The sequence below is a fragment of the Delphinus delphis genome, chromosome 6, assembly GCF_949987515.2.
Source record: "Delphinus delphis chromosome 6, mDelDel1.2, whole genome shotgun sequence".
Lineage (NCBI taxonomy): Eukaryota > Metazoa > Chordata > Mammalia > Artiodactyla > Delphinidae > Delphinus > Delphinus delphis.
In genome coordinates, this window is record NC_082688.1 from 10,514,373 (window position 1) to 10,536,372 (window position 22,000).

General features: G+C 49.0%; 1 non-coding gene across 1 annotated transcript; it reads right to left on the reverse strand.

Annotated features, from left to right (window-relative positions):
* Positions 1–14,819: 14,819 nt before the first annotated feature.
* LOC132427816 (U6 spliceosomal RNA) lies at positions 14,820–14,923 on the reverse strand. Its single transcript, XR_009520019.1, has one exon. It is a non-coding gene; the product is annotated as a U6 spliceosomal RNA (small nuclear RNA).
* Positions 14,924–22,000: the final 7,077 nt, after the last annotated feature.

Below are 22,000 nucleotides of genomic sequence, written 5' to 3' on the forward strand. Positions count from 1 at the left end.
AATTTTTTTTAATGTTTTAAATTACATGCCGGCTGCCATATATACATACATATATATATGGCTAAAAAATAACGCAAGTGTCCGCTCACTACCTACTGCCTCCAGCCTCATTCCTTAAAGGGAATGGCTGTGAACAGTTTGGGCGTGGGTGTCCTTCTAGTGACTTCTCCTTTGAGCCCTGTTTTCCCTCTGTAAAGTGGAGACAGTGATGCTTGGTCCAAGGGGCTCTGTGAAGGGAAGTGTTGCCAGTTAAATGAGGCAAAGTAAACAGAGCGCCTGGCCTGGGACCTTGCATGTAATAGGTGCTCAGGAAATGGCTACTTATTTTTGAGTGGTTACCAATAACTTCTTGTGTGATTGTGCCCCTTCAAGCCTCAGTCACCCCCTCTGTCTCCCCAGATTGCAGCCTGGGGTCAAACCCCACTTACTGCCCTCTCACTGGATCCAGAAGAAATTAGTCCCAACCCAAAAAAATTCAGGGGAGAGGTAGAGGAAGGGATGAAACTCCCAGCACTTGATGGCCTACTTGGGACGACTGATCTCAATCAATCTTCAGAATGGGGTACAGTCCCATTTTTTGCAGATGAGGAGACGAGGGTTGGAGTGGGGAAGTAACTTGCCCAAGACCACGTGATTGGTGGACAGTAGAACCAGAATGGACGCCAGGCCAGGGTCCTGAACCCAAGTCCCTTCTGCCAAGCCACACTGACTGCAAGCCAATGATTCATAGCTGTGCTCAGGATGGGCCCAAAGGAGGTCTTGGAGATGCTTTTCGAATGAATGAATAGGTGAATGAATGAATCAATGGCTACATTATATATATCATATATACTCTCCATCAGTACAGCTTTGGTTTTCCTTTCACAGCCCTCATTTCATGTGATTTTTTACAATGACCCTATCTGCTGGGAAGCCTCACCTCCATTTCACAGATGGGGAAATAGGGTTGTGGTTTTTTTGCCCCAGGCCTTAGCCTTAGCATGAGAAGGAGACAGAGCTGGAACTCAAGCCCAAGCTGTCTGAAGTCAGAGGCCATGTGAGCTGTTTCCACTGGCCCCACTGCCCTCTGCACGGTGCCAGGGCCAGCTCTGGGGGCTCCTGAGACTAGCATGGGGCAGGCCTAAACTAAGGGCTCAGTAGATGTTGAAGCACTAGGTGCTTGCATGGATGCCCAGGAAAAAGGCATGCAGGATTTGTTTGCTCAGCACCAACTTAATGGTGAGGCTTTGAGACACTTGCCCAAGTCCTCCTGGATGCCCATCCCTAACCCAGCAGGGTTCAGCCTCCCCTGGGCCCTGCATAGGATCCAGATGAAGTTGGTGCCCAGCTCCTTAGTCTCCCTGTGTCTATCCTGGCTCTGGGGGAGAAGAGTTGGAGAAAAGGGTGAGGCTGGCTCAGGCTCTGGGGCATCTGTGAAGGTAGTAGACCAAGGTCAGCATCTAGTGGACCTATTTCCACCTCCTGGGGTTTTGGGGGGACATGACCCTACCCTGGGAAGTAGCTCAGGAAGGCAGGTCATCTGGGAGTGGAGCCCTGAGAGGTGGAACACACAGCACCCAGGCTGGGCGACCCGACAGCATCAGCAGGACAGCCATAGCCACGGTTCTGCTCACTGAGTTAGACTAAACCCTGTCCTACCTCTTTGAGTCCACCCAGTGAGATCTGGCCTGATGCTTTACCCAGAGGACTGAAGGGCAAGAGCCTCAGGATGGGTGGTGGCTCCTATCCTCTGTCCCCTGGTCCCCTGGGCTGGTGGCCCACCTTGGGCCCTAAAATGAGGATCTTAGAATCCTCCGCACTGGAGCTGGGAACAGTGGGCTTCGCCTCAGGGCAGGAAGGGGGATGGGGCATGCTCCCCCCCTCTTCCTCTCCCCTTTCCTTCCTTCCTTCTTTGTTTCTGTCCTCCACCCCCATTGCCTTCCTCTCACCTAGATCCCTCCCTCTGGCTCTTGCTGAACCCTACCCCTCAACCCCTCTGAGCCTGCTCCTGAGCTTTGCCACGCCCAAGAAGCTCAGGGAGGAGGGATTGGCCCCCTTCGGGCAGCGAGGGACATCTTCTGGGCCGAGACTGTAGGCTTCTAGGCCTCTGGAGTTAAGGGGGTATCTGCCAGCTGCAAAACAGGGAGAGGATCTGGGAGGCAGGAATGGGGTGTGGGGGGCACTGGGCAACTGGGGGGACATCCACAGGAAACAGGAATGAGAAGCTGAGGAGAGGTGCAGGGAATGCACCTTGAGTGCCAGACTAAGGGGCTTGGAACACATTGCCAGGCCAGTGGTTCTCAAAGTAGATGTTATGGAACCCAGAGGGTGCAAGAAGGAGCCTCAGAACTCCTTCAGGGGTGAAAGGTTGTGAAGAGGAGATCCAGGGATGGACCCAGGGCCCCTGGCCCCACTCCAGCCAGAATGACTCTAATTTCACAGTATTTGTGGACTGCGCTTGGGGAGCAGTGAGAGGCATTCCGCAGGGACAAGTGGGTGGACCACACTGGGCTTTAGGAAGTGAGTGCTGGCTACCCGAGAGGAAGAACTGAACTCTGGGAGTCACATGGCCCACAGGCCTCCTGACCTTTTCTCCTCAGGCCACCAGGAGGTAATTATAATAATAATAACCCAATCATCACAATGCTAGCAGGCACCACGCTTCGCACACCCACACCATGTTACTTCATCACACAGGGTGAGTGCGTGTGCACATGGGGAACTCGAGGGCCTGGGAGAGGAAGAGCCTCAAAGCCAGGATTACCAGCCAGCTTCAGGGGCAGAGTCAGGATGCAGACCCAGGGTCTGGCGTACCCCGGAGTGCCTGCCCCCCAGGCAGCCCAGAGCAGGTGTGGAGCAGCTGATCCCAGCTGCAGCCTCCTGCAGCTACAGCCCCTTCTACCCACCTGCCCTGCCAACTGTCTCAGCCACACCTGGCAACCACATGCCCTGTGGAAATCTGACCAGCCTTGTGCTGCCCTCCAAGAAGACAGCTGGTACTTGGGGGTTGGGAGACAGGGGTGGAGTGGGAAATGGAGCTCTGGCCAGAAAGCAGGAGCAGCTCTGGCAGGGCAGGGAGAGACTAGCAGCCTCCATTTGCTGTGTGACCTTGGGCTCCTTGCTGGGCCTCTCTGGGCTAGGTCTGCTCTTGGCCACTGGAACCTGGAGCTCCAGGATTAACTATAGGCAACTTGTGGCTTCCTGGGCTCACCTGCTCATGCCAGGAACAGCGCACTGGCGCCCACAGGGGGCCACTGAGTCCTTCACCCCACGGCCAGAGTGCTGGGGGCTGACCTTCAGTGTGATCCCAGGTCAGTGTCTTGGCTTCCTCATCAATACGTTGAGAGGGTTGGTGGCTGGCATGGCCTGCAGGCAGCACTTCCCTCCTCCACCTAGGGGCTGGTCACAGCAGCCGCGCACCCCGCCCCCCCCAGCCTGCTCCCCCAAGGCTCCAACCCTCCTCAATGGCCATTTTGTGTCTTGCCAGAGGACTGCTGTTTGCTCAGCTGCCCCTGCCCCTGAGACCTCACGATAATGGAATCCTGTCAGCCCCGGGGCTAGGGGGTGAGAAGCCCTCTCCTTCAGTCTGTCTGGGGCATTGTCCTTCCCTTCCTGTCTGGGTCCGGGTGGGAGGCATTTGCAGTCATTTCCTCTCAGACTTGTTTCCCTTTCCAGCCTTTCCAGAAGCTCAGGCCTGAATCCCAGCCTGCAGTCACCCCCAGCTGTGCATTCCCATGCAAGTCCCAGCGGCCCTCCCTCAGTTTCCCACTCTGTAAAGGCTTAACACCCAGTTAGACCGGGGCTCAAATCCCCAGTTCAAATCCTATCACTTACTGGCTTTATGCCATAAGCCTCAGTTTACTCACCTGAAAAACAGGAGTATATCCTACCAGCCTCATAGGTAGTTACAATCATGGGATCTGACAACCCTGGGCAGCTTTATAGCTGAGTGACTTTGGGTGAGTCACTTGACCTCTTCAAGCTTCAGTTTGGTCCTCTATGGAATGGGGACCTGCCACAGAAGTTCCTGGTGAGAAATCAGGAGAGAGCACACAGACCTGGCACACACTAGGTGCTCAATAAGTGCTGGCTTTGCAAAACCACTCAGGAATAATGGGGTCAGACGGCCACACATCCCATTGTCCCCACAAACAAAACTGATGAGGTTCCTAGGCAGGTTCCCCTCCCCCAGGCCCCAAGTGGGTCTCTCCACCTTTGCCCATTTTTAAGGTTTTCTTAATGATTTTATGTTTGAAGCGTGTTTCGTAATTTCCAGATGTGTGGGGATTTTCTAGTTATCCTTTATGTAATTGATTTCTAGATTGAGTGCATGCTTAGAATGATCTCAGTCCCTGACTTTGTGGCCCAGTATGTGGTCATTTTTTTGCAGATGTTGCATTGTCCTTGCAAAGGCAGTGCCTTCTGGAAATGTGGCTGCTGCGTTCCAGATGGTTCCATTAGATCAGGTTTCTTACTCTTGTTTAATCTTCTAGATTCTCACTGATTTTTTTTTCCCTGTCTTTTCTATAAATTACTGAGGAAAATATGTTACAATCTCCCGTTACGACTGTGAAGTTTGTCTTGTCTCTCCTTGTATTTCTTCTACTACTTGTGTTATATATTTTGAAGTTACTTTACTAGGTGCATATCGTTTTTAAATTGCTAATTTTATGGACAAATCAAACCTCTTGTCATTATAAAATGTCATTATTTCTAGTAGTGATTTTGGCCTTCAAGTGTGTTTTGTCTGCTGTTGATATAGCTATGCCGGTTTTCTTTTGGTTGTTATTTTCATGGTGTATCTTTATTTTTGACCTTGCTATATCCTTTGTTTTTAGAGGTGACTCTTAGTTGGATCATCTAGTCCATTCACACTTAATGTAATTCCCGAGTTACTTGGGTATTTAAATCCACCTTCTTCTTTTGTGCCTTCTATTTTTCTTGTTTTGTTATACATTTCCTTTTTCTCTCCTTTCTTATCTTATGCCGATTATCTATTTTTCCTTCTAATCATTTGGAAAGTTTGCACTTTTAGTGGTTGCCCTAAAAATTACAGCCCGTGCTCTTAACTTTTTGAAATCTGAAGTCTTTCCCCACATATCCATCACCTAAGTTGGTAAGGACTGTATGGCCCATTTATGTCGACACTTACTCCCGCTCTCCAGTTATTTTGAAATCCCCCTCTCAACCAAGTATTTATTTTGAACAATAAGGTTCACAGAAAATGTCCAAGTATATTCAATGAGTATCAATTTATCTTCCACCTAGAATCACCCTTAGCTAAGCTCTGGTTACATTTCTTTCATCTATCTATGCTGTTTTTCTGAGTCTTTGGATAATCAGTTGTAGACTTGTCACTGTTTTTAATAACTTTTTTTTTTAATGCTTTATCTACCTAGGATGATATAGTCTCAGAAAATCTCATTTTTTTTCAAAGTGAAAATTATTTACTTTTTTTGTGATTATAAAAGTTATCCATGTACAATTAAAAAAATACTAGACAGTAAGAAAGATATAAAGAAAAAAGTAAAAATCACCTAAAATCCTACTCCCTAAAGATGTTAGCATAGACATATATGTGGACAAGGATCCTGTTTCCCACTTTCCAAGTTGTATTTATGGGATCTGGGCTGCTTGTTCACCTCTCTGGACCTCAGTTTCCCTGGGTATGAATTGGGGATGTGATGGTCTGTCTTATGTGTCAACTTGGCTAGGCTGTAACACCAAACTCTAATCTAGTTATGGCTTTGAAGGTGTGTTGTAGATGTGGTTAACACTGACTTCTACAATTAGTTGACTTTAAGTCGCTGAAGATTACCCTCAATGACGTGGGTGTTCCTCCTTCAATCAGTTGAAGGTCTTAAGAGCAAAATACGTTTCCAGAGAAGAAATTCTGCCTCAAAACTGCAACATCAAATTCTACCTGAGTTACCAGCCTGCCAGCCTGCCAGCCTGCCCTACGAATTTCAATTGCATGAACAAATTCCTTAAAAAGATACGGATATAGGGCTTCCCTGGTGGCGCAGTGGTTAAGAATCTGCCTGCCAACGCAAGGGACATGGGTTCGAGCCTTGGCCTGGGAAGATCCCACATGCCGCGGAGCAACTAAGCCCGTGCGCTACAACTACTGAGCCTGAGCTCTAGAGCCCACAAGCCACAACTACTGAGCCCATGTGCCACAACTACTGAAGCCTGCGTGCCTAGAGCCTGTGCTCCACAACGAGAAGCCACGACAATGAGAAGCCCGTGCACCACAATGAAGAGTAGCCCCCACTCACCACAACTAAAGAAAGCTTGTGCACAGCAACGAAGACACAGCAACGAAGACCCAACACAGCCAAAAATAAATAATTAAGTAATTAAATTAATTTATATTAAAAAAAGATACAGATATAGATATAGGCATAGGCATAGGCATAGACATAGATATAGATTATCCTATTGGTTCTGTTTCTCTGAAGAACCACGACTGATATGGGGGTAATGGGATAATATTTGTTATCCATGATCCCATCTAGGGGAGGCAGGGCAGGGCTCATCTCAGCTGTTGGAAAGCTGTCCAAGGTCACCTGAGAGAGGCAGAGCTCAGGCCTATAAACACCTAAAGCAGTGCTCTTTCCACAAAGACAGTGTGGTTCCTGCATAAGGAACAGCTAGTACTAGTCTGCCCTGGTTGGACCCTCCACTGCGTGATGCTGGGTGAGATATGGGATGTCCCTGAGCCTAGGAATGGGATCATGGAGCCCACCTCACAGGGTCATTGTTCATTTTCTTTTTAAATTAATTAATTAATTAATTAATTTTTGGCTGCGTTGGGTCGTTGTTGCTGCACGTGGGCTTTCTCTAGTTGCGGCGAGCGGGGGGGCTACTCTTCGTTGCGGTGCGCGGGCTTCTCATTGCAGTGGCTTCTCTTGTTGCAGAGCACGGGCTCTAGGTGCGCAGGCTTCAGCAGTTGTGGCACGTGCGCTCTAGAGCGCAGGTTCAGTAGTTATGGCGCACCGGGTTTATTTGCTCCACGGCATGTGGGATTTTCCCAGACCAGGGCTTGAAACTGTGTCTCCTGCACTGGCAGACGGATTCTTAACCACTGCGCCACCAGAGAAGCCCCCATTGTTCATTCTCAATGCAAGCGAGAGCTTAGTTCAGTGCGTGGCACACAGAAAGTGCAAAACTATTGTTGTTATTAATAAAAGTCTACAGAATGCATCCCCCCCAGAGGACAGAGTCTGACTGTGTGCCAAGCCCCTACAGGGCTCCTGTGACTGGAGGTCATGGTCTCAGAGCTGGGAGGGCAGTGAGGCTACAGGCAGAACTCCCAGCACAGAGAGACCCACAGCTTAGGCCCTAGGGAGGAAGGTGTGATGATCCTGACGAGCTGGGGGGAGAAAGGGCCCTGGGCGAGTCTCAGGAAGTAGTTTGCAGGGCGTGGGGCGTGTACAGAAGGCACGTGGAGGACAGCCTCACCCACAGGGCCCCTCTCCAGTGCCCACTGGCATCAGGACCAGTCCCACAACTAGGCTGGGAAATCTGCTTCCCCATCTAGGACCCGAGGGAAACCATCCAGGTCTCAGCCTGCCGAGGGAGCAGCGGAGGGAAGCCCAAGATACTGTAGCGCCAGGCTTGAGGGTCCTGCACCCTCTGCCACCTGCCTGTGGGCTGTCTCAGATGCAGTCAGGTGGATCAGTCACTAGCTTCTCCCCACACCTGACCAGGCTTCCAGGTTGTATTAACAACCCTGTAATTGAGTCCCTACCATGCGCGTGCAGTGGAGCACACAAGTGTGCCTTGAGTCATTCATTACATCATTGGCCCCACTTAACAGATGAGGCAGTGCAGCTCAGAGGGGCAGGGACCTGCCTGAGCTTGTGGCCAGATTGGAACCATGCCCCCCTCCCACCCACAGGCTCAGATTCCAGGCTGCCACACCCCACCCCACCCTTGGCCTTGGCAGTCTGCCCCCCTAGTCCAGTCCCTCAAGCTTACAACCGACATCCTCCCAGCCCATTCCACTCCCAGAATTCCCTGCTGCCAGCTTCCAGCCTCAGCGTCCAAACAAGATGCTTTCCAGCCCCTCCGTGGTTCTGTGTCCTGTGCCCATCCCGTGCCACTCACCAAGGCATTTACAGTGCCCCGGGGCTGCTGGCCACCCTTGCTCTAGAAACTGTTAAATGGTATGGCTTTGCTTCTTTTCTCACTAATTTAATCCTTAAACCTTCTCAGGCAACTTTTCCAGAGTGTGAGCCTCCCAGAAGGGCTTTGGGATAATAAATATAATTGCTAACAATTCGTTGAACATTCACTAATTGCCAGGTACTGTGCTAACTGTTTTCCTTGCATCGTCTCATCTAATCTGCTCATCAGTGCTCTGAGGTAGGGTCTAGTATTATTCCCATTTTACAGGTGGGGAAACTGAGGCTCAGGGAGGTGAAAGGGCACTGCTCAAAGACACAGTAACAGTAATATCCCACATTTACTGGGCACTTAGTCTGTGTCAGACACTGTTCCAAGGGCTTTATACATACTGTGTCATTTAATGCTCTCCACAACCTGTGAGGTCAGAACCATTCTAATCCTCATGTGAGAGGTAAGGAAATTAAAGTGCACAGGGCAATGAGTTGCCCATGGCCACATGGCTGAGAAGTGGTTGAGACTGGGTTCTATCCAGGGTCTGGTTCCACAGCCCACACTCAAGTCTTGTGGACTTTTAGGAGGTAGAGGTGGGATTTGAACGCAGGACCTACTGCATGCAGGCCCCAGTTCTCCCTTAGCCTCCCCTGGGAGGCAAGGAATCATCCAAAGCCAGGCCTCAGACCACGGGACGGCTCCTAGGACATCAGGGCAAAAACCGCAGCTCGGAAGCAGGCTAACTCCCAGGCAGGCTCAGAGCTCAGCCGAGTCCAAGGAAGTGGCTTTGGCCGGGGCCTCTAATGTGGTGGTGGACTCCCCAAGGGCCAGTCTGGGGCAGGGCCTGGACTCCCCAGATGACCTGGGAATTGGCAGGCATTCATGCCGACTGAGAGCTTTGCAGTAATTACTATTTCCTGCCTCCAAGGGCTTCCAAGTTCTTACACTTAAATATTTTTAGCAGATGAGCCTTGCAACCTTCTTAAAAAATATTCTTAAACATAAAGTTCAGAAACATATATTCAGAGATGACTTCTCTTTATGTAATCTCCATGCTCTCTAGAAGTTACTAACGAAGTCCAATGTTGATCGCCCAAGCCTCCTTTGAGAGAAAACTTAATGAAATGTGCCATCAGAACAGTTAAGAGCATGGGCTCCAGCGTGAGACAGACCTATCCCACCAGCTGTGTGTCCCTAGACAAGTCACTTCACCTCTCTGAGCCTGGGGAGACATGCAATACCTGGGTAGCAGGTGCTCTTATTATCACCAGGAGTGAAAGAGTTGCCCAATAACCCAGTGCGCCCAAGTAAACTGCATCTTGGGCTGGGCCATCTGCAAGGTGATGAGCCGTATCCCGGTGACCAGACTGTTTTCCTGGAAGGATGGGTGCCCTTGGCCCTATCTGGGCCTGGGCCTTAGCTGGGCCTCCCTTCCTTCCACTTCTTCACACTGAGGCAATGCCCAGCTGGCAGTACCCCACCCAGGCTGCACAGGGGCAGGGTATGACAGCATCTGTCACCATGGCATGGAGCTGGCAAGCCTGAAGCACTGGTGGAGCCATTGCAGGTCCTGGGGCCAGGGTCCTCGGAGCCCAAGAGGCAGGAGACGGGACGGGGTGGAGGCTGGCATGGGGGCCACATCTCCTTCTCCCCAGCACCTACCTCATCTCAGTGATGGTAGCTCTTTGCACCTCTTGTGTCAGCCAGAATCCAGGGGTTGTCCTCTCTGTCCCTTGGCTCTCACATCTAGGCATCCCCCAAGTCTCTCCACTCTATGGCTGGACTCTGCAATTGTTCTCTCAGGTGGCCATGACAGCTCGACAGCTCAGGCTGGGGAGCGTGAACAACAGAAATCTACTTTCTCACTGTCTGGAGGCTGGAAGTCTGAGATCAAGGTGTCGCAGGGTTGATTCCTTCTGAGGCTTCTCTCCTTGGCTTGTAGGTAGCTGCCTTCTCCCTGTGTTGTTACATGGTCCCCCCTGTGTTCTTGTCTTGTCCTAATCTCTTCTTATGGGGATATCAGTGGATATTGGGTTAGGGCCCATTCTAATGACCTCATTTTACCTAATGACCTTTAAAGGCCCTATCCCCAAATACAGTCACCTTCTGAGGCACTGGGAATTAAAACTTCAACATCTGAATTTTGAGGGGACACAATTCAGCCCCAACAGACTGTCTTGAATCCTCCACCTTCCCTGTGCTCACAGCCCCTGCGAGGCCCAGCCACACCACTGTGCTCTGACTACTGTGTTGACTCTCTCTACTCACCCTCCAGCCCACCTTCCCGCTGCAGGCACCCTGATCTGATCATGTCATTCTCCTGTTGAAAACTCGCCCTGGCCCCCACCAGCTTCCCCAGTCTCAGTTCAGTCTTACCGCCCCCATGCCCAATACCCATCGCACCAAAACCAGGAACTAGCAATTTACAAAGGCTACCCTGCCTAGGGAATCTCCCTGGGGACAGGCACCAGATCTGATCCATCTCTATACTCCTCACACTCGGGATGGACCAGGCACAGAAGCAGACACCAGTGAACAGATGAGTGAATGAACAAATGAGTGAATGAACGCTTCATCACATACAAGTTATTAATCTGGGCATTTCTTTGAGAATAGATTCCAATTCTTTATTATAAGAGCCAGATGTTTCGAATCTCCCAAATTCCTGCTTTTGGAGAAAAAGAAAAGTAAAACACAAACACCTGTATAATTTTCTCATGGAAATTTACCTTTTTGCCTCACTTTTATTCCTGAGCCCAGCACAGCCTTTGGGCCTTTGTAACAAATTCATACCTATCCCCTGGAGGATAGGAAGAGGTTATCAAAGAGGATGCCCCTGCTTCGAGGTCAGGGGAAGGAGGGAGGGAAAATAAAACAAGAGAAGAAGAAATTCTTAGCACTCCATGGGTTCCTTCCACATCCAAATAGTTGAAAATGACGTTTTCTTTGTTAAAAAAATAAATAAATAAAAGTTTTGTTTTTGTACAAATGACCCAGCCCCTTGTAAGATTGAAAAAGATTTAAACGACCCAGAAAAGGACAGAGGGGAAAATAAAATTACTCCATTATCACACCTTCCAACTACTTACACCAGTGTATTCATTTGTATAGTCATCAAGCTACGCCTAAGATGTCAGCACTCTGCTGTGTGGGTTATGTTTTAATAAAATATCTCACCACTCAGAGAAAACTCTTGATATCATCTTCCAGACCTCACATCTGCTTCTTGTAACATACTGATATATCTGTCTAGCCAGTAACTGTTTACCGAGTACCTACTCTGTGCCAGACTCTGACTGGGTCCTGGGGATAAAGGGTGGAGCTGCCTCCATGGGACAGCTTTTAATCAAATATAATGACACACGTAATTAATTAATTGCAACTACGGCCAGAGCTACAAAGAGGGTGCTGGTTCTTTGACCTAGCCAGTGAGGACGGGGGCGCTTTCTGGAGGAGGTGCCCAGCTGATGTGAAGGAAGAGGAGGCGTAAATCTGGAGAGATTGAGAAAGGCGTGCCGGGCAGAGGGCAAGGCCTGTGGGGAAGGAATCCCGATGTGGCCACCGTGGCTGGCTGCCTGTTCCCCTTCCTCCATCGCTGCAGAGACTGGGTTTTGTTCTGGCGTCTACCCCTCCGGTCACTAAGTTACTATTTTACTCAGGTAAATCCTGATGAGTCTAAGCTGATCTCGGTGGTCCTCAGCCCCTTGCCAGTAGTTGGGTACGGCCAGGCCGTGTGGTCCAGCTCTGACGATGAGGAGGGAAGGAACTTCAGAAGAACTTCCGAGAAGGACCAAGTCAATCCCTTTTCTGCCTCTGGACGTTGATGGTGAAGGTGTGATCCAGAACTGCAGCAGCCATCTTGCACCCTTGAGGATGAGACAAGATGAGAGGGCAGCCAAGCAAAAACGGCAAGAATCTGGGTCCTTACTGATGTCACTGCGCCTTTGAATGAACAATCCTGGACTGCCATGCCCAGGACTTCTTGTTATACAAGGAAAACAAGTCCCCATGTTGTTGAAGTGATTTTGAGTTGGGTTTTCAGGGGTGTCCATCTGGTTGGAAGTGAAGCAGGAAGGGTTTATCCCACAGTGATTACGTAACGAGATGAGCACATTGTTTTTACCTGGACTGTGGGCTTCCTAGGGTGGGAATGGGGGCTGGTGGAGTTGATGGTGGTGGGGGCGGCTAGAGCTTTATCCTTTGGTGCCACTAAAGCCTGTTAAAGGGAGTAGCCTCTAACTCAAGAGGCTACTGGAACTTGAACTCAGAGTAATGTAAAGAGAAGCAGGAGAAACAGGTACACATCTGTGTATTCGGAAGCCACGTGTCAGCCCCAGCCGTCCCCAAGTTGTCCAGGCACTCTTCAACATTCAACTAATTGCAGCTCCTCTTCCCACGCACTGAGGGAAATGCCCCCTCCAATAGTCCTCTGGGTCCCTGGGGGAATAGATTCTCTATTGTGTCACTGGCTTCCTAATCATTGCTTTGGATTTGTCAATTTCTCCCTGTCAAAATCTGTTTTACTGAAGCATTATTCACATCCTGTAACATTCATCCTTTTAAAGCATACAATTCGCTGGCTTTTAGTGTATTCACAAGGTTGTGGGACCGTCATCACTATCTTATTCTAGAACATTTTTTGTCACCCTAGAAAGAAATCCCATACCCATTAGCTGTCACTCCCCTGTCCCCCTCTCCTTAGGCCCTGGCAAACACTGATCTTTCTGTCTCTATGGATTTGCCTGTTCTGACATTTCATATAAATGGAATCATACAACATGTGGCCTTTTGTGACTGGCCTTCCTCTCATGCCAAGCATCCCATCAGATAATATTCTAAACGAGTGCAAGAGCTACTGTAATCACCTCTTGTTACAAATGGCACTTCCCCCCTTGCTATATGTACATAAAACTTTACAGAAGTAAAACCATACTATACATGTGGGTTTTTAATTTTTTTATTTCAATCCAGTGTCAAGGACATCTTTCTTTGTCAGTACAAATCTGCATAACCCTCTTTATTGTCTGCAGAATAAATTACATGGTTAAAAAATTATGTCTGGCTCAAGCTCAGTGCTCAGGCCCAGGAGGAAGGCTAGTCCCCTCCAGATGGGTCTTTACCACACGTCCAGCTTTCCGCTGAGTGTAAACAATGAGATGACAGCTTTGTGTGTACATTTCTTTAAAGTCCTAGACATGGGACTGTGGGCTAAAGGGTATGCATGTTTACTTTTTTTTAATATTCTGCCAAACTGTTCTCTGGAAAGGTCAGATCAGATAGGCTGGCCACTGCAGTGAAGCACTGTGGCCTCTGGACTCCAGCTACTTGGATTTTAATCCCTACTCTGTGCTCATTACTAGTAGGACTTTAACTTGTCTGTGCCTCAGTTTCCTTATCTGTATAATGAAAGTACCAATCTCATCAGTTTGTTGTGAGAATTAAATTAGTGTAATACATATAAAGCAGTGGTTCTCAACTGGGGTGACTTTGCCTGCCCCCCAAGGGGATGTTTGGCAATGTCTGGAGAGATCTTTGGTTGTCACGACTGGGGTGGGGTGCTACTAATATCTGGTGGGGAGAGGTCAGGGATGCTGCTGAACATCCTACATGCACAGGGCAGTGCTCCCCACCCCAACAAAGAATGATCCAGTCCCAAATGTCAACAGTGCTGAGGTTGAAAAATCCCGGTGTAAAGGGCCTGGTCCAGAATAAGTTGTCATTAATGTTGGCTGTCGTTATGCTTCCACTAGCAGAGCACGAGAATGTTCGTTTCCCATACTCTGGCCAAATGTTTTAAGTCCAATAAAGGAGCATTTCCTTATACCCTTATGGGCCTGACTTCCTGGGATTGGCCTCTATTCTGGCTGTGGGTTTCCAGGGGACTGGCTGGCAGTTGGGTCCAGCTAAGGAATGTTTGACCTTGTGATCAAGAGCTTCAGAGTTCCTGGAATTAGCTGACTCTATGTGTTTGTCTTTGCATTTGTAGAGGCTGGGACATATGGTGGATAAAGTGTGGATTTTGAAGTCAGGTCTGGATTCAGATCCCAACTTGACTGCTTCCTAGGTATAAGAACAAATGACTCCCTAAACCCCAGGTTTCCCCATCTGTAAAATGGGATTATTGGGAGGATTAAATAAGATAATGGAGCACCATGCCTGGTTCTTAGTCAGTGCTCAATCAATAGCAGGTGCAGTTTATTCAGTGATCACCCCATCCAGGCCCTTTGCTAAGACTTTTCATAATTATTCAACTTAATGGTAACTACTGCCATAGTCATCGTTATAATCACAGTAAGGTCAAGACCCCGTGTCTATCTATCCAGGTACAAGGGGAAGTCACTTGTTGAGCTTCCAGCCAACATTCCACAAATATCTGCTGAGCATTGCTACGCTCCAGACCAGGTGCTGGGCTCTGGCAGATACAAGGTTCTCCTAATTCTCTCCCATCCATATTAAAGAAATAACACAAACAAGATGTCAGGGGAAAGACCAGACATATTAGCTTTCACTATACATGTAACTGGGTTAATTTCCTTTATTAAACCAAAAACAAGAAGACAAGCTGAAAAAAGTGCGGAAAAGAAAATTTAGTTACGTGTTATTTATAAGAGAACTAAAACAAGCTATGGAAAGAAGTAAAAATCTCTAATGAAGTAGCTCTGTATTTATAAATTATTGAATTATGTTTCAAATGAATAACAAACCACACTGAAGTGAAAAAAAGGACTAATTTAAGTAGCTATTTTTTGGTCATCCTTGTGCAGGAGCCATGCTAATCTTCTCTGTATTGTTCCAGTTTTAGTATCTGTACTGCAAGCACCCCAGGTAACTTTTGAACACAGAACTTTGATATATACGCTCAATCTAAAGATAAAAAGAATTGCAAACAAATACTGAACTCTACCTAATGGGCTTGTTTTTCGTAGCAACTAATTATGAAACTAGTCTCTGTGCATTGGCAGCCTGAGTAAAAGGTGAACTATATTGAGGATGTTGAGAGGCAGGTTTCTCACTGTTGTAGAAGGAACATACAAATAGGAAATGGGGAAGGCCAGGAAGAACGCTGTGGTATTGGATGGGAACTGGAGGCATCAGTATGAACTCTTGGATTCATATTTATACGTGTATGTGTTTCCTAGTTCTATCCACTGAGAGGACCTAGAAGCAATGATACCCTGCGAACAGTGAGCCCAGCTGTGCCCAGCTCCTTGCTTCTAAATACCACAATACCATCCTCCCCTGGGGAAACCAGAGCTGCTAGAAGAAATGGCTGGTTCCTGGGCAAGGCCAGAGAAAATATAGGATGAGCCTAGAGCATCCTTTTGTGTCAGAAAATAAGGAAGTGCTCAACGAATAAGAGAGACACATCAAAAGGACATAGCAGCCACCTTGAATGAGCTCTCACTGGCCAAATCTGGAACAATTTGGTTATCAAGTAAATAATAATAGTAATGAATTTTTAAATTTATTTATTTTTGGCTGCGTTGGGTCTTTCTTGCTGCACGTGGGCTTTCTCTTGTGGAGCATGGGCTCTAGGCGTGCGGGCTTCAGTAGTTGTGGCACACGGGCTCAGTAGTTGTGGCACATGGGCTTAGTTGCTCCACGGCATGTGGGATCTTCCCGGACCAGGGATCAAACCCATGTCCTCGGCATTAACAGGCGGTTTCTTAACCACTGGGCCCCCAGGGAAGTCCCAATAATAGTAATGAATTATAACCCATTGAATAAGATAAGAATTCATGTGCCCATCATCCACTGTATGTATGTATACTGTAAGCTCTTCTTTCAGTAGAACATTGACTCATAATAATAGGAAATTTTAGGTCACAATTTTGCAATCATCAGAGAAATAATTAATGTAGATAAAGATCAAGATACTAAAATCAGAGGGTGAAAACTTGATGAGAAATAAAATATTTATATAGCATCAAAGTACTCCCGTGCGGGCTTCCTTGGTGGCGCAGTGGTTGAGAGTCCGCCTGCCGATGCGGGGGACACGGGTACGTGCCCCGGTCCGGGAAGATCCCCCATGCCGCGGAGCGGCTGGGCCCGTGAGCCATGGCCGCTGAGCCTGCGCGTCCGGAGCCTGTGCTCCGCTACATGAGAGGCCGCAACAGTGAGAGGCCTGCGTACCGCAAAAAAAAAAAAAAAAAAGTACTCCCGTGCAAATTACTTATTATTTATAAAGAGAAAATAGGGATTGTACAGTAGATAAAACTGGTGGACACCACCTTAACCAAGTGATCAAAGTAACCATCACCAGTAATAAGGCAAATTGACATCAAGTGCTTCTTAATACGATGTATGGAGAAAGACATAGTATCATTTCTGTGGTATCTCTGCCCCAAATGCATAGCCTGAATCTAATCATGAGGAAATCTCTGAAAAATGAAAATCGAGGAATATTTTACAAAATAAATGACCTGTACTCTTCAAAAATGGCAATGTCATGGAAGACAAGGGAAGGCTGGGGAACCGTTCTAGAGTTAAGGGAGACTTAAATGTGATGTGTTATTCTGGATTGGAACCTGAACTGGAAAAAAAATGCTCTAAGCTTCACCAAATTTGTATAAGACCTGTAGATTAGATATGATTTTATGTCATCTCTAAATTTCCTGATTTTGCTAATTGTACTGTGGTTATCTGAATGTTCATGTTCTTAGGCAATATACACTGAGGTATTTAGGGGAAAAGGGGCATCATATTTGCAACTTACCCTCAAGTGTTCAGAAAAAAGCTGTACATAGAATGATAAAGCAAATGTCACAAAATGTGAATAATTGGTGAATCAAGGGGAAGAGTATTTAGGAGTTATTTGTGCTACTCTTCTAATTTTTCTATAACTTTGTCATTATTTCAAAGTAAAAAGTTAAATAGAAAAAAAAGAAAGAAAAAAAAAAACCTGTTTGGATTCTTTTCTTTAAAGAAGCTATTTTCCCTCAAGGAACTCATTCATATGCTTGCCTCTTCGGCAAGTCTAGACTCTTCCTTAGCATTTTAGTCGACATCCCAAACTTTTAGAAACAAATGGAGATTTGTTTATGAGTTCCTCATTCCTCAGCCATGTGGCACTGGTTATGCTCCCTGATCATCAGCCCTTCCTGTCTGGCTCATTGACAGTGTCCACTGAACACTTTTGCATTGCGCCATCTCTGAATCCCCAAGGCTCATCTCCGTACCTGGCCAGAGCGGTAGCATAGGGTAGGAGTTTGTGAAACTGAAAGACGGAAATATCTGATTGTCTTCAGGGGAATAGCAAGAGTTGGAACTGAGAGGGAATGAAGAGGAACCCCACTGGCCTTCTGTGGGGCAAGGGCCCTCATACATGTCTGGACCCTGGACTAGAAAGCTTTGGACCCCAGTGGTGCCTGGAAGCCTCTACCCTGTGTCTGGCTGCCAAGGAGATTTGTCTTGGAATGGGCAATCAGGAGACAGAGCAGTGTAAATTCCCCTCTGCAGGGGCGACTCCGGACTAATCCCATCAGTGTGGTTAAGGGTGAGCAGGTGACAGCTTTGCTAAACTGCACTTCAGGGTCCATTGGAAGTTTACCAGCTCCCTCTGGTTTGTTAAACTCACTGGTGGTAAATGAAGTGAACTCTCTGGCTACCCCTCTGATCTTGTGAGTCTGGGCACAGGGCTTTGGGTTTGACTTTCCAAGCTGCCTCGGATCCTCACATCTTGGTTCTTGAAGGCCCTCAGATCGATGGGGCTTGAGGTTGGGATATTTGGAAGTGAGTGGCCATGGATGAGTCTGAGAAGGTGAATGGAGGCCTTAAAAGCCACCCCTGGGATCCTCAGAGCAATGGGAGGAGCCAAGGGACAGTGACAGGTAATGGAGTGAAATGGCCAGATTTTCATTTTAGAAAATTCACTCTAGAAGCTAAAGTTGAAGATCAGAGGGCAGGAAGGGACAACAAGCAAAAAGATCAACGCAGAGGCTGTTACACAAATCCAGGCAAAAACTGGAATGAGAAGTATTATTTAGACCTTGTTCTATAACAGAAACGGCAAACGTAGCATATATCTCACCACCCAAACTTCTTGTTCTCATGGCAAACATTGCTGATCCCTCACTGTCCTCCTCCCTTGTCCTGGGCCTGCGTGGGCAGCTCCCGTAGACGACCACTACCAATCAATCCAAGTAGGCTCACTGAATGAAAGACATTTGCCCTCTCCACTCTCTGTTAGAGAAGGCAAGGAAGAGCATCAGTTGGAGGATATGCTCGCGTTTGCCGACAACTCACTTTGGGTCTGGCCCGACCTTAGGCCCTGGGGGTCAGACCGAGGGTGATACCCCAAGTCAGTCTTTGAGGTCCCTCATGGTGCATTGTGCCTTGCCCTGCTGTACGCCCTCTGTGCTCCCACTCAGTGCTTTCGCACATCCATTAGCTCATTTCAACCTCACAACATTCCTGGAAGATCAAGGTTGTCATCCCCATTTTACCAAGGAGGAAACTGAGACCAGAGACTTCAGGTAGAGTGCCCAAGTTCCACAGGTGGTAGGTGGCAGAACTGGGATTCAAACCAAGGGCTGTCTGGCTCCCAAAGCCCTGGCTCCTTCCACAAGAAGCTTGTTCCAGCTGCAGCAGCTGTTCGAATCTGTCAGGGCCTCATGCAGAAAGCAGGACAGGTTGGGGTGGGACATCTTGGGAACAATGGCTTTCCCTGTCAATAAAATCCCCGGCTTAAAAGGACCTGGGAAACTTGACTTTGGAATCACCCTATCTAATCCCCTCTGTGTTGAGCCATGGAGAAGGGAGGCCCTGGCCCCTGGGTGGGGGCAGGGGGATCCCTGAGGGGGATGCTGCACAGATGGTGAGGGGCGGAGGCCTCTTGCAGTGGAAGAGAATAAAGTTTCTGTCCTTGCACAGTTGGAATGAGGGCCCTGGAGCCAAGCGGCCAGGGCCAGGGCAGGGCCAGCCAACCTTTGGCACGTGAAATGCCACCCTGAGCTCATGGCAGATAATTCTGCCATAGCAGGGGGGTAATAATTCATCCCCCCTGGCAGGCATGCATCCTGAAAGCCCTGTCTGTTCCTGCCTCATGGGGTCCCTGTTGGAATGTAGGGGGTCGAGGGGCTGGCCCCAGCTGTGGGCAGAGCTTAGACTGGACCTGGTGGGTGGGGTAGCGTCTGGGCACTGCCTGGGGGCAGAGGGAGCCTTTGTGCTCTGTGCCCTAGGAATCCCACCCCCACCCGCAGTCGCCCTGTTGGGGAGAAATGGCTGACATGCCAGGCTAAGGCCTGCTCTCTCTCCTTCTTCTTCTGGGGCAGCTGGGAGGAGAGTGCTTCCCTACGTGCAGCCTGGCATCTGACAGATCTACCCCATCACACCTGGGGTGCTCCTTCTGAGCACTGGGAGGGTGAAGGGCAGGGGCCCTCAAACCTGAATGCATGGCACGATCTCCTGGGCAGCTTTAAAAACAGACCAGATCTCAGTCCTCGCCCCCAGAGGCCATGTTCTGTTGTTCTGGGGTGGCACCTGGGCATTGGAAGTGATTCTGAAGGGATCTGGGTTTGAGAACCACCAGTGTGGTGTTTTGAGAGGGTGGTGCTACAGCTGTGTGACCTTGAACACGTGACATAGCAGTTGGTGCCCCAGTTTCCCCATTTGTGAAATGTGGACAGCAACAGTACCTATTTTGTGGGGTCAGTGGGAGGATTCAGTGGGACGATGCTGTAAAGACTCGGCACTGGGCTTCTCTGGTGGTGCAGTGGTTAAGAACCCGCCCGCCAAGGCAGGGGACACGGGTTCGAGCCCTGGTCTGGGAAGATCCCACATGCCGCGGAGCAACTAAGCCCATGCGCCACAACTACTGAACCTGCACTCTAGAGCCCACGAGCCACAACTACTGAAGCCTGTGTGCCACAACTGCTGAAGCCCATGTGCCACAACTACTGAAGCTCGTGTGCCTAGAGCCCGTGCTCTGCAACAAGAGAAGCCACTGCAATGAGAAGCTCACGCACAGCAACCAAGAGTAGCCCCCGCTCTCTGCAACTAGAGAAAGCCCACGTGCAGCAACGAAGACCCAATGCAGCCAAAGATAAATACAAAAAAAAAAAAAGACTCGGCACTGCGCCTGGCATGGAGCACACACCCGGACGCTGTAGACATCTATATCTATCCTATACATAGTTATTGACATTTCTTCGTTTCCCACCTGCCAAGGGGAAATTTTAGGACTTAAAGTCCTAGGGAGAAAATCTAGAGGGCAGAGAGAGGTCCCCTTTGAGGACCACACCAAGAGGGGACCAGAGGAGGCTCTTCACTCTGACAGGGAGGCAGGTTGGGAGGTGTTGGCACCTCTGTGTTTCCAGGAGCAGCCCACACTCCTTGGCAAGGCACGGAGACCTCAGGATCTCGGCTCTCAAAGCACCAAGAACACCATGTGCGTGCGGCTACATCTGGCTTCCGCACCTCCCAGCAGGTTCTCAAGGGGAGGGGTGAGCCTCGCTCAGCTTGGTGCCCGCAAGGCTGGCACACAGGCATCAGTCACATTGGATAGCCCGCGGTGCATGACACAGACCTGCCAGGAGAGCTGGCAGGTCCTCTGAGCAGGGAATTAACTGGTTACAATGCTGGCAGATCCTCTGAGCAGGGAATTAACTGGTTACAATGGCAACAGTAGCTACTGCTTCCTGAACCCCCACCCAGTATTGGGCATCACGCTTAGGGCTTACAAGACCGCACAAGCCTTGTCACTGCTCTTCCTGGCAGGACATGCTGTCAACCAGGCTGGTAAGGGTGAGCCTAAGCTCACTGAACTCTACAGCCTCTGGCCTCTGTTGGCCATTGAGCTGCCTCAAGCACTGAGCTGGGGTTCAGAGCTGCGTGCCTGCCACAGACAACAGAAACGCCACAGCTTTTTTTGCTGCCCAGGTCCCTGGCTGCAGCCCAGGATGGAGTGTTTAGGTGGAGTATTTTTTCCTGAAGATGGGTTTTCTCATTTTCATAGAATTTCAAGATGGAGAGAGTCACTGGAAATATCCCATCTGCTCTCCAGCCTTAGTGATCTGAGATTGCATTCTAGAGGTTTCTGCCTGGAACCTGACTTAGGGATGGCCTCAACAAATATGCTGCACGAATAAAATGAAAGAAGTGTGGCCCATTCAGTGGCCATGACCTCGGAACCAAGGGTGGCTTGCTCAGCAGACTGTTCATGAACTTGCCCAAGGTTCTGAGACAGATCACTCGGTTATTTGCAGACATTTGTTGGGGGTCTCCTGGGTGCTGATGAACAAGTAGGGAGCAAGCTCTGCTTTCATGGAGCTCAGATTCCAGGGACAGGAGACAGGCCCTAAGCAGGAAAACTAATAAATAAATACCTGCTAGTGAAGAGACGAGAGGGCTTGTGACGGGGACGACTTTATTTATTTTTAAGTTTTTTTTTTTAATTAATTTTATTTATTTATTTTTGGCTGCTTTGGGTCTTCATTGCTGTGCACAGGCTTTCTCTAGTTGCAGCGAGCAGGGGCTACTCTTCGTTGTGGCACACGGGCTTCTCATTGCACTGGCTTCTCGTTGCGGAGCACGGGCTCTAGGCGTGCGGGCTTCAGTAGTTGTGGCACGCGGGCTCGGTAGTTGTGGCTCACGGGCTCTAGAGCGCAGGCTCAGTAGTTGTGGTGCACGGGCTTAGTTGCTCCGTGGCATGTGGGATCTTCCTGGACCAGGGCTTGAACCCGTGTCTCCTGCATTGGCAGGCAGATTCTTAACCACTGCGCCATCAGGGAAGCCCGATGGGGATGACTTTAGACTCAGCATTGAGGGACAGTTTCCCTGGGGAAGCTGAGACCTGAGTGACCAGAGGGAGGCAACCACGCACAGGTGCAGGCACCAGTGTACCAGGCAGAGGGATGCAAAGCTGATGCAAAGGCTGGGGAGGATGGGGTGGAGAGCA